The sequence below is a fragment of the Gracilinanus agilis genome, chromosome 4 (assembly GCF_016433145.1).
Source record: "Gracilinanus agilis isolate LMUSP501 chromosome 4, AgileGrace, whole genome shotgun sequence".
Taxonomy (NCBI): domain Eukaryota; kingdom Metazoa; phylum Chordata; class Mammalia; order Didelphimorphia; family Didelphidae; genus Gracilinanus; species Gracilinanus agilis.
Window position 1 is genome coordinate 158002476 of NC_058133.1, and position 16960 is coordinate 158019435.

Genomic DNA, 16960 nt, shown 5'->3' on the forward strand with positions numbered 1-16960 from the left:
GGGGGGGGTATGGAGGGGGGAAGGGGGTTGCATTTTACCTTCTTCCCCCGAACCTTCCTGGATCTTCTCTCTTCCTTCTACTCGAGCTCGACGCCCTCTGCCAAAGGCAGAAGCGAATTGAATGCTAACGACTGCGGATCTCCGTAGCACCCAGTCCTCCAAACCTTTCCACCATAGCAAGATGTCACCGACAAGTGGAGCGGCGGCAGATGTTCTCGAAGCAGATTAGAAGCGAAAGCGCCGCCTAAATCCCTCCCGGAACAAACGCCTCCCTCCACACGTTTTCCCCAACCCCCTCCAACCCCCCACCCTTGCCGTCCTCCTTGGGGGTGGCAATGAATTCATGACTGAGTTCGCTCTGGAAAGAGATGGATATTTTGTCGGATTCCAGGGAGTTCCAGCCCTAGGCCACTGACCTCTTCTTCCAGAGTACCCCATAAAGTGATCTCCCAGCTCTCCCCACATGCTTACTAGAAACCCCCTTTAAGTCATCTAGATGATGCTGCAGAAGGTCTTTCTGAGTCACTGAATGAATGACAAGTAAAGAAGGTCTCCTTCCCTGACTTCCCCAACGTGGGTATTCCAAGGCATCTTGCCTGTGTTCCTCATTTGAATTGGGTAACCGCCTAAACTCCGGCCAATGTCGATTTGCAGGAAGGAGTTTAGTGAAAGAGAATAGGACTCCGAGAGAGGAATTCTGTTTCCCATTCTTGGCTCTCCCATTTACCTGTAGTGGGACTTCGAACACGTTACTGGCTAGAGACCTCTGAGTTTTCTTGGCTGTGAAATAGTTAACAGCACCTCATAGGAGATGGAATGAACTTTACAGGTCATCTAATCATGGTATTAGATCAGATTCTAATCTAACTCTTTCACTTTATAGATGAGGCTATTCAGGCTCACAGAAGTTGTGTCCTGGTCCACAATAAGGGTACTAATGTGTCAGGAGTATCATAAAAATAGATTTCTCCTGACTTGTGGTTCAACATGCTTCACCTAGGTTAAGTCAACACCCACTGAAGAGCCATTCTAGAATTCTGAAATCTCCTCTCTATTACAATTCATGACACCTGTTAAAAACAAACTGTTCTCTCCAAAGTTCCTGTAGATCTCTTAGTTGGCAAATCTATTGAACTGTTTCAACCTCAACCTTCTTGACTTCTCTGCATCCAGTGACACTGTCAACCCTCCTCTTCTCTTTAATATTCTTTTCTCCCTAGGATTTTAATGATACTGATCTGGTTCTCTTCCTTCCCCTTCAGTCACTTCCTTCTCAATCTCCTCAAATGGATTTTCATCTAAGGCACCGCCTAGAAACACAAAGGTATTTCCCAAGGTTCCGTTCTAAGCTCTCTTCTCTCCTCCTTTTTTATTTTATTTGTTGATCTCAGCACCCATGAATTCCATTAACATCTTTATGCAAATGACTTTCAGCCTAATTTATTAAGCCCCAGCCCCTCTCCTCGATTTCAATTTCCAATTATCTATAAACCTCTTCAGCTGAATATTCTATACAAATCTTAAATTCAACATGTCCAGAACAGTATCTTTCCCCAAAAACCTCTCACCTCTTAACTTCCCCATTACTGTGAAAGGGCACCACTTTCCTTCCAAGCACCCAGCTTACAACCTAGATGTCACCTTCAACTCCTCATACTCCCTCATCCACATATCTAAGTTGTTCTCTGAATTCTATTTTCTTGCAAGTATTTCTCTCTAGGTTACAAAACCATCACTGGCCCTTATCACCTTGTGGCTGGGCTATTGAAATCGGCTGCTGGTAGGTCTCCCTGCTTCATGACTCTTCCCCTTCAATCCATTCAATTCAGCTATCAAGTGCAGATCCATCCATATCCAACCTGCAATTCAATGTCTTCCTAATATCTCCAAGATAAAAATATAAATATGAAATCCTGCCTGTATGTTAAATTCTTTCATAACATGGCCTCCTCCAACTTTCCAGTATTCTTTTTTTTTTTTTAAATACTATATTGGCTCCAAGGCAGAAGAGTGGTAAGAGTAGACAATGAGGGTCAAGTGACTTGCCCAGGGTCACACAGCTGGGAAGTGTCTGAGGCCAGATTTGAACCTAGGACCTCCTGTCTCTAAGTCTGGCTCTCAATCCACTGAGCTACCCAGCTGCCCCCCCCCCCCTTTCCAGTATTCTTACACTTTAAGTACTCTGTGATCCAGTGTCACTTGATGTTCTTAGCACAGGACACTTCATTTCCCAACTTTTAACCTTTTTGTTGGCTATTATTCCCTTACATGGATTGTTCTTCCCTCTCACATTCATCCTCTGCCTACCACTGCTTCCTTCAAGTTTCAGCTAAAATCCCATCTTCTGCAAAAAAGTTTGCTCCTAATTAATGATATACTTTCCCTTTGAAGCTTTAAAGTTTTATTTTATCTTGAATAGATCCTGTTTTCATGATGTACCCTCACCCCCAATGGAATGTGAATTCTTTGTGGACACGACTACCTTTGCTTTTCTTTGTATTCCTAACACTTAGCACAGTGCCTGGCACATGGCAGGCAATTAATAAAATGCTGGTTGACTGATTAAGACAATTAGTCTTTTGAGGGCCAGCTGGGAAGCTCAGAGGATTGAGAGCCAGGCCTAGAAAAAAGAGGTCCCAGGTTCAAATGTGGCCTCAGACACTTCCTAGTTGTGTGACCCTGGGCAAGTCACCTAATCCTCATTGACTAGCCCTTACTACTCTTCTGCCTTAGAACCAATACATAGTATTGATTCTAAGGTGGGAGGTAATGGTCTAAAAAAAAAAAAAAGACAATTAGTCTTTTTGTTTTGTTTCAGTTACATTCAAAACTACTTGTTCTCTGCTCCCAGGTCAATGATATCAGCATTATCACTTTATTGAGGAATTCAAAGACCACTAAAGCCATAGTGCTTCACCGTCTCAGCAAGATGAAAACTCGCTTTTCATAAAGCTCTATTCCTTAGGTGGTTAGTATTATATAGTTTCAATAATCATTTAAAAGTATACAATGTTATTTTATTTATCTTAATAGTATCAAAGAAGAAGGTTGGTTTTTTAAAGGTAACTCAAAACAGTATCCATGTTGCCATTACAAAGAAAAGAAACTCTGATAGAGGATTTCCATATAATGTTACATAGTCACTTCATTATAATTTCCCTTTTTCTAAGATGAGAGGGTGATGGTTATGCTTATGGGAGCATAAAATTTAAAACTAAAAAAAAAAAAAAAACTTTTAGAAATGATGCTGTTCTAGCAGAGCTGCAGAGTAGCAGAGTGGATTAGAGTCCACATTCCAAATCCCACATTCTTTCTGTTACTATCTCACCAAATTGTTGGGAGGTTCTGCTATGCAATGCTTTAATTCTGCACACAATTCTTTTTAATTATGCATATAGTTAATCTTTTAATTGTATTTATATGCAATTGTCTGGACATCCACCACCATTTGAACTCTGAGACACTGGTGACTAGATAATCTTCAAATCCTTTTGTACCTAGTATTTTTGGGTGGGTGCTCAATAACTTTTTAAGTGATGTTTAAGATTCCTTAGAATGCTAATCAGAGATGCTCTCTGCCCCCACGAATTGGACAGGTAAATAATACTTCCATTCAGCATCTTAAAATCTAGGTGGCAAAATGGAAGAGTGCTAGGTTCAAATCTGGCCTCAGACACTTCCCAGCTAGGGCCTAGCCCTTACCACTCTTTTGCATTGGAGCCAATATACAGTATTGACTCCAAGACAGAAGTTACGGGTTTAAAATATAAATATATTTTAAATATATATATTACATCTACCTATGTTTGTTTCTCTTGCCTCTACTATCCTCCTGCTAACATCCACCATGATTTCTTGTTGTATAAGATGTAGTAAGGAGAGCTGGATGATAATAGTGTTAAGTGAATTTGGACACACACACAGGTTAAGGAGCTGTATCTTATCTAAACTCTCCAGCTCACATCTACAAAGTATTATTGCCTACTACTTAGCAGAGTGGGCATTAAAATGGCAGTGTGATACAAGAATGTTTGGTGAAAAAGCATATTCTACCATGATCCAACAACAGAACTGGCTGCCTTGTAGGTAACACTCCCCATTACTGAAAGTGTCCCGAAAAGGGCTAGATGCTTATCTCTAAGGATCACTGCATTAGGGATTCCTGTACTGAATGAGACTTTGGGCTAAACGAGATCACAGTAGGCTCAGGACTCAGTTTGGTTTCAATCTTTGGATAGCAAGGATCCCCCACTCACCCTCACCTACTTCCATTCTATTATTGATGCTGGTATCCACCAGTATGGATCACTCCCAGTGAATTCTGTAAGATAGACAGATCGAAAAATGTAAGATATTTTTTATCAGGTTCATCTATAGGGGAACATATGCCAAAAATTAATATCAGGGGAATTTGCCAAGCACACAGTATGTACTCAATATGAATTTGTTGATGATGATGAAGAGTCAACCAGGATTAAGAAAAAAACTTTTAAAAAATTCTCAACAAATACCTTTGAGGACATTAGTAGTAGTAAGAGCTATAGTGATTAAATGAGATAATATTTGTAAAGTGCATAGCATAGTACCTAGCACATCGTAGGTGCTTAATAAATGTTTATTCCCTTTTCTTTCTAGCCTAAGATATAAGGTCATAATTCTTGAGCTAGAAGAAATGTTAGAAATAATCTGTTCCCACACAGTCATTTTACAGGGATTTACAGTCATTTTACTGAAGCTCAGAGAGGTTTAGTAACTTACCCAAAGTCACAGACAACATATCCAAATGCCACACCTAGGTCCTTTGCCTCCAGATCCAGTGTTCTTTCCAAAAGACCACCCATCAGCTTTGACCAAGACTGCAACGGCAGAGCAAATAACACTTGGACCTTTAAAACAGTGGTATAACTTTTAATTTGGAGTCTTAAAACTTTTAGAAAGGGACATTTATTATTTATGAACACAAAATGAGATCTGCAACAGAGAGGAGCCAGCCCTCTCTTTATATGAATTTCCCCATAATTCACAGGTTATTTAGGCATTATCCATCTAACAATGATATCCAAGTGCCAAGCAAGTTGTATGAACAGCCTCGACATTTCCTTTTCTTGACAAGGCCACTAAACTAACAGATGAGGGAAATGCTATATAGATAGATATCTAGAATCCAGAAAAGCATTTGATAAAAGTCTCCTCTTGTATCTTTGTTTTAAAAACTTTAATCTTCCATCTTAGAATCAATAGTATGTATCAGTACCAAGGCAGGAGAATAGTAATGGTTAGATAATGGGGGTTAAGTGACTTGCCCAGGGTCACATAGCTAGGCAGTATCTGAGGCCAAATTTGAATCCAGGACTTCCATCTCCGGACCTGGCTCTCAGTCTGCTGAGCTACCTTAGCTCTCCCCTTCTTGTGATATCTTAATAGACAAGATGTGATCATGAATGCAAGTGATAATATAGTTATATAATCTGGTTATACCTCTTTGGAACAAGTTTGAGTGATTTACTTAGTCTTAAAACTTAGTCTGTCCTTGGGAGGAAGCTTGTTATAGTAGATAATAGATTGAAATCCAAGTTTACAATCAGGAAGATGAGATTAAGGCCCATCTGTCTGACTATGGGTAAGTCACAGCTTTGCAATGATTCTAGTCAACTCTCTTTAAAAAAAAAAAAATTGGGGGCAGCAACGTGGCTCAGTGGATAGAGGGCCAGGCTTGGAGTCAGGTGGACCTATGTTCAAATCTGTCCTTAGAAACTTCCTAGCTGTGGGACCCTGGGCATCACTTAACCCCATTTGTCTAGCCCTTAGTCTTCTGTCCTAGAGTCTTACTAAGACATAAAGTAATAGTTTAAAAAATACTTTATTTTTCCCAAATATGAGCATTTATTTTCTTCCCCTCTCATTCCTCCCTCCATTAACAATAAAAAGAAAACGAAAGGGGGGCAGCTGGGTAGCTCAGAGGATTGAGAGCCAGGCCTAGAGACAGGAGGTCCTAGGTTCAAATCCGGCCTCAGACACTTCCCAGCTGTGTGACCCTGGGCAAGTCACTTGACCCCCATTGCCTACCCTTACCAATCTTCCACCTATAAGTCAATACACAGAAGTTAAGGGTTTAAAATTAAAAAAAAAAAGAAAGAAAGAAAGAAAAAGAAAAAGAAAACCCTTATAGAAATAAAAATAATTAAAAATTCTTTAATTGGCCATATCCAAATATCTCTGACTCATTTAGCATTTTAAGTCTATCACCTTTCTGGAAGGAGAGCTGCCATGTTTCATTGCCCTCTAGAATTGTGGTTAATAATTGCATTGAACTAAGTCATCAAGTCTTTAAAAATCATTTTGATTTATAGTGCTGTTGTAATATAAAGCATTCTCTTCTGCTCAATTCATATCCATTAATAATAATAATAGCTAGCACTTATATAGCTCTTCAAGTTTTATAGTGTTTTACAAATGTTATCTCATTTTAGCTTCACAACAGTCCTGGAAGGTAATTTTTATTATTATTCCCATTTTATAGGTGAAGCAACTGAGACAAAGGTTAAGTGACTTGCCAAAGGTGTCAGCTAGTAAGTGTCTGAGGCATGATGTGACCTCAAATCTTCCTGACTTTCAGGTCCAGCACTATATCCACTGCACCACTTGGCATACAGGTCTTCCTTGGCTTGAAACTGTCCCTTTTTGTCATTTTTTTATGACATAATATTCTATCATTATGAAAGGAGCCATTATAAATATTTTTGATGTATATGAATCATTTTTCTTTTTCTTGAATCTCTATGAGATATAGGCCTATTAATAGCATGATTAGGCCCAACCATTTATACAGTTTAATAATGTTCTAAATTGTCTTCTGGAGTGGCCAGGCCAAATCATAGCTCCAATGGCAGTGTATTAGTGAGTCTGTTTTCCTCCAACATTCATCATTTTCATCTTATCATCTTTTCTGATCTAATGGACATAGTTTCTTTATTTTGCATTTCTCTACTGCTGCTTTGAAGTGTGTTTTCACAGGGTTGCTGTTAGCTTGAATTTCTTCCTTTGAAAACTGATCGGGCAACACTCTTAAGATTCTAAATTCCATAGCAACCGCTAATGAATTGGTAGGAAGAATTTCCTTAAAGAGAGTACTCCATGCCCCAAAAAATCCCAGATCTCTTTAACAAAAACAATATCAACAAATAACAACAAATATCCTTATTGGGACTAGGTTATACTTTGTTGTATAATCTTCTTCCATTACCTTTCCAGGTTGTATGGCTCAAATGAGAATATGCATGTAAAAAGTGCTTTGCAAACTACAAAGTATTCTCTAAGTATCAATTATTATGATGATTATTCATCTTTTGTTGTTATTCAGTCATTCACTCTTGTCTTACTCTTCATGACTCAGAAGACCATCACACACCAATATTGTCCATGAGATTTTCACATCAAAGATAACTGGAGTAGTTTGCCATTTACTTCTCCAGTTAATTATGGTAAACAAAGGTTAAGTGACTTGACCTGAGTCACATAGCTAGTAAGTGTCTGAGGCCAAATTTTAATTCATGTCTTCTCGATTCCAACCCCAGTCTGACTTTATTCCACTGAGCTACCTAGTTGCCTCCTGGTTATCCTTTACATTTTTTTTTAAACCCTTAACTTCTGTGTATTGGCTCCTTGGTGGAAGAGTGGTAAGAGTGGGCAATGGGGGTCAAGTGACTTGCCTAGGGTCACACAGCTGGGAAGTGTCTGAGGCCGGATTTGAACCTCGGACCTCCCATCTCTAGGCCTGACTTTCAATCCACTGAGCTACCCAGCTGCCCCTCCTTTACATATTTTTAAAAATCTCAGTTGGTCAATAAATTCTCTTGGCATTCACATCAGGCTCTTAAGATAGATCCCCAAGTATTCATCATTTGAATAGTTCGTGTTGACAGAATTTCATTCTTCCCATAATCCCCTTGGAACAATTTAGAATAATGGTCATTGTGCATATGTATCCCTTCTTTGTATTATTGAGTAGCATCCCATAAAATTTCAAGATTAGAAGAGTGGGCTGAAGCCATAAAGAGGATATCGACTTCTGTCAATACTTACTTTGAAGGTCCTATAAACTTGGACTCTCCCTCTGCTAGTATATAACATAGTCCTTCCATGTAAGATCTTTTATCGTGTCTGTCTGTAAATACCTACAGTTACCCACCATCCTGGAGGCCTTTTTCTGGTTTTTGAAAGTGTTTCAGGGATACTTGAACAACTCTGCCTGTCCATTTGTTATCATTCAGTCTCTATACCAGACCAGTACACCTTCCTCTTCAGTTATGCATGGCCTGGTTGATGTTTGTAGACTCATTTCTCACACACACATATCATGGTAGGCTCAGAAACCTCTAATTTCTCTGATACCCACAAGGCCCCTAAGTGATATGTTTGTGCTTCTGCCTGGCACACTCTCCCTACTCCTTTTCTGAAATCTTTCCTCCTAGAACTGTCCATACTATAATTTTCTATCCTGGAAACTTTGAACTCCATGCTCTTTATAAAGAGGTCTTCCTAGGAAGCTTGGTTAGGTTGTGTCCCTGTCATCTTCTTTGCTTGTGACATCAGAAACAGGCAACCAATGGATATGCCTAAGTAGAAATCTGCCCCTCCCCCTATAAAATTCCATGGGACTCAGCCACATAACTGTCCTTAAGGGTTTATCTTCAATATCTTTCATATTCCTTCCAACTATGAAATTCCATTATTTTATGATTCATATTTATGAAATTCAGTGCATTCTATTCCTTCCCATAAGGGAAAAAAATCTGATCTGCAATCCTAGAGGTCACAAAGAAAATCCAGTAGACTACTCCTTTTTAGCATCTTATCATGGCATAGAGGAAAGTGTGTTAGAATAAGGAAAACCTAGATAAAAATTCCTTCTCTGATTCTTATTCTTTGGAGAAAGTCACAGAATTTTTGAACCTCGGTTTACTCACCTATAAAATAGGGAAAATAATACTACTGAGTGCCCAAGGTTGTTGAGAGACTCAAATGAAGTAATATGTGTAAGAACACTTTTTTTCCTTTTTCTTATTTAGAATATTTTTCCATGGTTATGTGATTCATGATCCCCACCCCACCCCACCCCTGCTCTTTCCTCCCCACTCCCAAAGCTGACAAGCAGTTCCTCTAGGTTATACATGTATCATTGTTCAAAAAATATTTCCATGTTATTCAAATCTGCAGTAGAACGATCCTTTAACATCAAAAACCCATTCGTATCCCTATTGCACTACATGACTGATCACATGTTTTTCTAATGCATTTCTGTTTCCACAGTTATAAGAACACTTTTCAAACTTCAAAGGGAACCCTATAGAAATGTCAGTTATTGTCATTAACCCAAGAAGACCTAGTTTCAACTCTTACCTCTGATATATACTGGCTCTGTGACTATGGGAAAGTTATGAACCTCTCAGGGCTCTAAGTATCTAGCCTTTATCCCAAAGCCCATTGTCATGGGACTCTCTCCTTACTGGTGGAAATAAAGGTCCTTTCCTATGAGAGTAGTAGAACAGAGTGGTGAAGAGGCAAGAGTTCAAGTTCTCTGCTAATCTCTCTGGTATATATTCTTTTACGTATATCTTCTCCAATTTCTGTTTTGCTACAATTTGAATAAGTGAGTATTCTCTAAGTATGCTCATTGTGGAAATATTTTTAGGTGGAGAAGGGATCAAGTCTTAGATTTAGAGTTTGGGGTCCTCTTCTCCTCTCCCCTAAAATGACAAAGTGATCAAGAATTAGAACCTGATCACTTAGATCTTAGTCCCTTAGTCCCTTAGATCCATGGTGGTGAACCTATGGCACACATGCCAGAGGGGCACTCAGAGCCCCCCTCTGTGGGCACACATGCTGTCACCCCAACACAGAGTTCACCACAATTCTTTCCTAGAAAGCCAGAGGGACATGGGACCAGGCTGCTCCCTTCCCCCCTCTCCACAGGCACTTGGGGACATTTCTCATATCATTTGCCCCTCTAAAGGATTCACCATAACTGCCTTAGATCAATATCTGAGGGAATAGACAGACATGATTCTATCTAGTCCACCCTTTCTCTAGGGTGTGCAAAAAGATGACCTCCAGCCCTGACTCCTGCTTCCGCTCCTAACAGGAATGATACTATCCCTAGGAGAAGAGTGGGAAGAAAAGAGGCTAAAGATTCTATTCTGCTTCCCTTGGAGCCACATACACAAGGAGAGTATCCCTTACTGTAAGTGGGTCTCACTACATATATAGAGAGAACCCTCCACTCTCTCTCCTGTCCCTATGGGAATGTGTATATGTGTATGTGTGCATACTCACATATGTATATATACATATGACTTTATATATAGTTAATACATATGAGTTTCAGAGAAAATACACTAATAAACGGAGTTTCCTCACCAAGGAGTCTCCTTCATCAATAGAATCACAAAATAGCATTCTCAGATATATCACCATCATCTGGTGATATGGGCCAATGAAACCATTCAATGGAAACTGTGTTGATCTTGTGTGGGAAAATGCTGAAATGAAATGATGGCAGGTGTGCAACCCTGAGGGCTGTTGAAAAGTGGGCAAATGCCAGTCTTTTATTTTCCACCATCTTCTGCTGCAGAGCTGTGTTGTTCCATAAGAATCTCTGCTTCTTTGTAATCTCTCTGCAGGAAAGGAGAGAATGAGGATTAAACAATCAATTGAATGCTGGTTAGTGACACAGTCATCTTTAAAATGGAACAAATACAACATCATAGAATCTCATTTTAGAACTGTTGTGGGAATAGAAAGTGTAATTAAATTGAATTCAGTACAAATTTATTGAGCACTTAGTGTGATGCTTAACACTGAGAAAGCATTATAGTGAGAGAAGAACCCCATTGAATAAAGTACCTAAGGGAGAATGGTTTGAAGTTTTCAATATAAACAAATCATTTCCAATATGAAGCAGTTTAGTACAAAAGATGGAGTTCCAGACCTGGAATCAGGAAGACCTGGGTTCAAATCTGGCCTCAGATACTTCCTAGCTGTGTGACCTTGGGCAAGTCATTTAACCCCAATTACCTAGATCTTCCTACTTTTCTGTTTTAGAACTGATACTAAGATAGAAGGTAAGGATTTTTTTTAATGAGGCAGATTTTAAGGGTGTAGGTTTGCTGTTTGTAAGGGGTAGGATTGGTCAGGTGAGATCAGCTCGATAGAGTAATATAGATATGAGCTTTTGTTTGGAAGTATCTTTGGAATGCCTTCTCATGGAGGGTAATGAGTATGCATGCTGAAAGAATACAGTGAACTCCTCTGACCAGCACCTAGTAACTGTAGTCATCTCTAAGATGATTTGATAACTGAACATCAGGTAGATTAAACCCTTCATGAAGGACTCACAACTCTACTTGAGATCTACATAAAGTAAATGGAGGCCCACTCTTTCTATTCAGGGCTGCCCTTTGTACCTTCTTCTGGACAACCAGAGTGGGGAGGAGCAATTAATGGCAACAAAGTGGCCTAATAGGAGACATTCCTGGTTTAAGGCACCTGTCTTCCTTCTGCTGAAGCTTCATTATTTAAATATAGTTTAGTCTAGATCCGTGTTGTTGAACCTATGGCACGCATGCCAGAGTGGGCTGCTCCCTTCCCCCTTGCCACATGTGTCTGAGGGCATTTCTCAAATGACTCACCCCTCTGCCCAGCAACCCAATGGGAGTGCTTCCTCCCTCCCTTTTCTAAGGTAAGGGGGTTAGGGTTCACATGTTGTGGGAGGGTTGCAATTTGGGCACTCAGTCTCTAAAAGGTTCACCATCACTGGTCAATATTGTTGAGAACTGATTTCCCCTGCCCAAGAAATGACAATAACAGGAATAACAGGGACAATGATGATGTTCTTGTAGAAATAATACCACCAACAAGAATTTGCTAAACATTTTCTATGAGAGAGAGAGAGAGAGAGAGAAAGAGAGAGAGAGAGAGAGAGAGAGAGAGAGAGAGAGAGAGAGAGAGAGAGAGAGAGAGAAACAGCAAAAAGGCCAGAAAGGCTAGATCAAAGAATGTTTGCATGAAAATAAAATAAAAGTATGGAAAGGTAGGAATGGGGCAGGAAGTTTATGTAAGGAAATGTAAATACCAGCAAAGGAGTTTAGAAACAGTCATACAAATAACAAAGAAATCCCTTTGAAAGCTGAATAGGGGATACATTATAACAGGGGGAAATGAAGGAGGGAGTTCCATTAGAAGGCTTTTGCTATAGGAGAGAACTGAGGGCCTGAATAAGGGTGGTGGCTATGCCAGTGAAGAGGACATACATGGAGGATAGTGTAAAAGTAGAACTGAAAAGACTGGGCAAAATTTTAAAATTCAGGCATCTATCTCCTAGAGGGAGAAAACATCATTAATATTGGATTTCTTGCAGGGAGAAGAAGATGAGCAATCGGAGAATCCATTATCTCTACTTCTAAATAGAACTGAAGATGGCTTTCAAGTCAGAGAAAATCATATGAAAATATCCTATTAATCACTTGTCATATATGGATGACATAAGGTTGTAGATTCCACTGAAAATCACATTAAACAACCATTTCATCTCATGAAAACTTTCTCCAACAATGTCAAAATGTCATTTAAACTCCACATGTATAAAATTCTTAATGGTCACTCAGAAAAAAATCGAAGCTGAAGGTCTTGAACTTCAATACTGGCATCAGATTGAATAAATGGATGAAGATGATAAAAATGTCTTGGTCAACTTCAGACAAAAGGCATATACATCCAAGAGGTTGTCCAGAAGCAAGTTGAGGCTGTGTGTGTGTGTGTGTGTGTGTTAAGAGATTAACTAGTCCCTTGAGTTCCAAGCACAACAACAAGAATATATTTAGAGCAATTTACACCTACCCACTACCTGGAATGATGTATACTTTTAGCATAGTAAAATGGAAAACAATAGGGGAAAAGTCCCTTATGATGTTAATGAAACACAGGACTCCTCATTCCACCACTACTAAGGAAAGATTAACATATTGTTTCTTGCCAAAAAAGAGGAAGAGGACTGATAAATGTTCTTATGCCATACAACCAAAAGGTAAAAAATTTTAGAGAAATATCTTTTCGATGAACAGACCTCCCTTCACAAAGAAAATAGTAAAGCTTGACAACAGGAATATGCCACAGGATTTGTTGAATGCAACCAAACATGATTCATTTCTAGAGGAAGTCTGTGAAGCAGCTGAAATTCAGGAATAGAAACAATGGGTTCTTTATGGGCAATATCAACAGAAACTCAAACAATAATAAATTGACAAAGTAGCTTTGAACGAATGAATGAATTGTTCAAATTTATTTATAGAAATGGAAAGATTTAGGATCATTGCTGCCAGAAATCACAGAAAGATTATCTTTAACAAGCCTGAATTTATCAACTAATGCAGATTATTCAATGGAGTGGCAGAAATTATACAAACGTATAATTAGTGTTTGCAAAAATTTAGCATCTAGGGGGAAGCTGGGTAACTCAGTGGAATGAGAGTCAGGCCTAGAGACAGGAGGTCCTAGGTTCAAATCTGGCCTCAGCCACTTCTCAGCTGTGTGACCCTGGGCAAGTCACTTGACCCCCATTGCCTACCCTTGCCACTCTTCTGCCTTGGAGCCAATATACAGTTTTGACTCCAAGACAGAAGGTAAGGGTTTTAAAAAAAAAATTAGTATCTATTGAATGCCTAGAGAGCTACTTCTAGTTGACTGGAATTATCTCCCAGAAATTTACTATTTTTCTAAACTAATAAGTGACAAATCTCCATACTACAAATACAAAATATACAAAAATAAAATATCCTTGAGAATTCAACAAATAAACTATTCTGGAACTGAAGCATCATTACACACAGAATTGTTGACCACAACTGCATAGACATATCATTCCCCAAACTGTAATCCATGCCACTAATATTAACCACATAACATAGATTAGTGGTTGCTAATTTATTTATATAAAGAATGAAATCAATGATACCAGTGGAAAAACAGAGAGCAAAAGAAGGGACAGTTCATGTATTTATGCTATCAGTCATGAACCCTGCTGACAGCAGCAGAAGCTGGCTTTTCTGGCTTTAGATTCTTAGCACCACCCTGTTCCACCCCCAAGTGGAGGAAGACTAAGACAGGCAATTCAAGAGTTACTCAGATGACTGATACACTGTGGTACAATCAAATGTGATGGACTTCTCTATTAGCAGCAATGCAATGATCCAGAACAATTCTGAGAGACTTATGAGAAAGAACGCTATCCATATTCAGAGGAAGAACTGTGGGAGTAGAAACACAGAAGAAAAACAACTGCTTGAACACATGGGTTGATGGAAATATAATCTGGGACGTAGACTCTAAATGTCCACCCCAGTGCAAATATCAATAATATGGAATTAGGTCTTGATCAATGTAACATGTAAAACCCAATGGAATTGCATATTGGCTACAGGGGGGGGGGGGGTTTAGGGAGGAGGGAAAGAATATGAATCATGGAACCATGGAAAATTTTTCTAAAAAATAAAAAAGAGAAATGCAGAGAGAGAGAGAGAGAGGGAGGGAGGGAGAGAGGAAGAAAGAGAGAGAGAGAGAGAGAGAGAGAGAGAGAGAGAGAGAGAGAGAGAGAGAGAGAGTTACTCAGTTCATTGGAATCACTCACTTCCCAGATTCAGGGTCACAGGAGATAGAAATTACCTCCATGGTACCCTTTTACAATCTCACCAAATGCTGTCCATATCAATGTAACAAGTTTATCCATCACCATGACAACAATAGTGACCAGTGATCTTTCTATTGAGCAGAAAATTAAAGAACAAAATACCAGATACCTCAATATCTATCCCCAATGGTATTGAAGTAAAGAACATTTCCCTAACTCCTATTCTCTACCTGACTCCACTCCTTCCAGCATCTTTCTCCTAGAAATCTTCACAAAGCAATCCCCAAATTCCCCATTCCAAAAGCTAGCTGGCAGATTCCAGAGTGGCATCTCTTGACCCCTGTGATCTCCTTAACAAAGTAGGTTACAAATAGGTGTCATTTTGGCTATTCAGAATCTTTAAACTGCATGGAATGAAAAGCTTTCAAAAATCTACAAATTAAGCAAAAGAAATATTTTCAGATACTTTTAAAATGTCTCATTTAGTTAGCTATCTTTTATTCTCCTGCGACTAAAAAATTCAAAGGTCGCTTAAAAAAAAGAATATTATAGGACAAAGTGAGAATAGTGCTTTTAAAAAGATCCCAGGTCCTCTCCAAATAATTCCATTCAAGGTGTGTTGTGTGGGTCCCCCCATTACCTATAGATTCCAGATTAATTTATAGGTGTTATTGAGCTTTTAATTGGCCCTTCCTACCTTTCCAACCTTTTTACATTTTACTCTCCTCCATGCATCAAGTGATCCAGTTGCACTGACCTACTTGCTCTTTCTCACACACAACATTCCATCTCCAATCTCTCCTCTCTGCCTTTGTGCTCGGCTGCTCCCTGTGCCAGGATTGCTCCACCTCCTCATCTCTGCTTCTTAGCTTCCCTGGCTTCCTTCAAGACTTAACTCAAAAGGGCAGCTTGGATAGAGAGCCATGCCTGCAGACAGGAGGACCTGGATTCAAGTCTGCCCTTAGATACTTCCTATTTGTGTGATCCTGGGCAAGTCACTTAATGCCAGTTGCCTTGTTCCTACTGCTCTTCTGTCTTGGGACCAATACTTAGTATTGATTTTAAGACAGAAGATAAGGGTTTTTAAAAAATCTTACCTCAAAACTCACCTTCTACAGTAGGCTCTCTGCTTCCACTTCCATTCTCCACTGCTGGTTTTTTTTTTTTCCATCTGAGATTACCTTCTAAATATCCTGCAGATACTGTCAGTACAATGGCTAGAGCAATGGGCTTGAAATCAGGAAGATTTTATCTTTTTTTTTTTTTTTTATTCAAATCCAGCCTCAGATACTTAATAGCTAGGTGCTCCTGGGCAAGTTACTTAACCTGTTTGCTTCAGTTTCCTCATCTGTAGAATGAGGTGGAGAAGGAAATGACAAACCATTCCAAAATCTTTGCTAAGAAAAGCCCAAAATGAGATGAGGAAGATTAGACATGGCCAAAGAGACTGAAACGACCAAACAACAAAACAGCAAAAATCTTATATATGCTTAGTTATTTACATATCTCACTTTTTTTTTATCTCTAGTACAGTATCTAGAACACAGTAAGCCTGTGCTGGGTGAGTGACTATATGAAATATATTTTACAACACAGAATGACAAATATTAAGAATTCGAATGAATCAGAGAAGTCATTTGAAGTGGTGCAGAGTAAACAATGCACACATGAAAAATATATAGATGAATATATCAATGTAAATCAAGCAACATAAAATGGCAATAAATTACAAGCTTAATACAATTCATTGTATTAAGTAGGTATTACCTACTTGTAGTTAATGCAAACAGCCTTTTTTTCTTTTAGAAAAGGATAAACTAAGGCAGCTAGGTAGTACAGTGGATAGAGTGCCAAGCCTCAGGTCAGGAGAACCTGAGCTCAAACCTGGACTCAGATACTTCTTAGCTGTGTGACCCTGGACAAGTCACTTAACCCCAATTGTCTGGTCCTTACCACTCTTCTGCCTTAGAACCATAGAACCTTAGAACCATAGAACATAGAAATCCTGTGATTCATTACAACAGAATGTGTCTGTGTTCCTTTAAGTCACAAAGTGATTTCGTTCTATCTTTTCATACCAAAAACATGTGAAAAAAATCCAAAAAATGGTCTTTATAATAACTCACATTCACTGAAAGAGCATCCGGTGCATGAGAAATACAATTATTGCAAATATGTGGCTAATCCCTGACAATATTCTGTTAGCTATTCAACATTTTCCAGAAGAGATTTGGTTGGAACTCTTGAAGTTAGGGTTCAAATTATCAGCCGATAAGCAAG

The 16960-nt window shown here is 39.1% G+C and overlaps 1 protein-coding gene across 1 annotated transcript in view; it reads right to left on the reverse strand.

Moving 5' to 3' along the window:
* Positions 1-122, reverse strand: part of LOC123247169 (centriole, cilia and spindle associated protein) — an 18155-nt gene extending 18033 nt beyond the window's left edge. Inside the window, exon 1 of the mRNA XM_044675970.1 lies at positions 39-122. The gene's annotated coding sequence lies outside the window, so the exon portion shown is untranslated. The remainder of the gene's footprint in view (positions 1-38) is intronic.
* Between the last annotated feature and the right edge of the window lie 16838 nt (positions 123-16960).